This window comes from Argentina anserina, unplaced genomic scaffold (genome assembly GCF_933775445.1).
Source record: "Argentina anserina unplaced genomic scaffold, drPotAnse1.1, whole genome shotgun sequence".
Classification (NCBI taxonomy): Eukaryota; Viridiplantae; Streptophyta; class Magnoliopsida; order Rosales; family Rosaceae; genus Argentina; species Argentina anserina.
In genome coordinates this window covers 444212-445592 of record NW_026089420.1, presented here as the reverse complement: position 1 = coordinate 445592, position 1381 = coordinate 444212, and positions in this window count along the sequence as shown.

The window sequence follows — 1381 nt, the reverse complement described above, 5'->3', positions numbered from 1 at the left end:
GGGAGTGTGTTTCTTTCAAACTGAGTATCTTTACATCGTTTGCGTATGTTTACTATTCCAATTGTGTATCTTTACATCGTTTGCGTATCTTTACTAGTCCAATTGTGTATCTTTTCATTTCTCGTTTGAGTATCTTTCTGTAAGGCTTCTGATGCGAGTTTCTATTGAATTTGAGAGTTTTGCAAGTGTGGGAGTGTGTTTCTTTCAAACTGAGTATCTTTACATCGTTTGCGTATGTTTACTATTCCAATTGTGTATCTTTACATCGTTTGCGTATCTTTACTAGTCCAATTGTGTATCTTTTCATTTCTCGTTTGAGTATCTTTCTGTAAGGCTTCTGATGCGAGTTTCTATTGTATTTGAGAGTTTTGCAAGTGTTGGAGTGTGTTTCTTTCAAACTGAGTATCTTTACATCGTTTGCGTATCTTTACTATTCCAATTGTGTATCTTTACATCGTTTGTGTATCTTTACAATTCCAATTGAGTAATTTGTTCATTTCTCGTTTGAGTATCTTTCTGTAAGGCTTCTGATGCGAGTTTCTATTGTATTTGAGAGTTTTGCAAGTGTGGGAGTGTGTTTCTTTCAAACTGAGTATCTTTACATCGTTTGCGTATCTTTACTATTCCAATTGTGTATCTTTACATCGTTTGCGTATCTTTACTAGTCCAATTGTGTATCTTTTCATTTCTCGTTTGAGTATCTTTCTGTAAGGCTTCTGATGCGAGTTTCTATTTAATTTGAGAGTTTTGCAAGTGTGGGAGTGTGTTTCTTTCAAACTGAGTATCTTTACATCGTTTGCGTATCTTTACTATTCCAATTGTGTATCTTTACATCGTTTGCGTATCTTTACTAGTCCAATTGTGTATCTTTTCATTTCTCGTTTGAGTATCTTTCTGTAAGGCTTCTGATGCGAGTTTCTATTGTATTTGAGAGTTTTGCAAGTGTGGGAGTGTGTTTCTTTCAAACTGAGTATCTTTACATCGTTTGCGTATGTTTACTATTCCAATTGTGTATCTTTACATCGTTTGCGTATCTTTACTAGTCCAATTGTGTATCTTTTCATTTCTCGTTTGAGTATCTTTCTGTAAGGCTTCTGATGCGAGTTTCTATTGTATTTGAGAGTTTTGCAAGTGTGGGAGTGTGTTTCTTTCAAACTGAGTATCTTTACATCGTTTGCGTATCTTTACTATTCCAATTGTGTATCTTTACATCGTTTGTGTATCTTTACAATTCCAATTGAGTAATTTGTTCATTTCTCGTTTGAGTATCTTTCTGTAAGGCTTCTGATGCGACTTTCTATTGTATTTGAGAGTTTTGCAAGTGTGGGAGTGTGTTTCTTTCAAACTGAGTATCTTTACATCGTTTGCGTATCTTTACTAT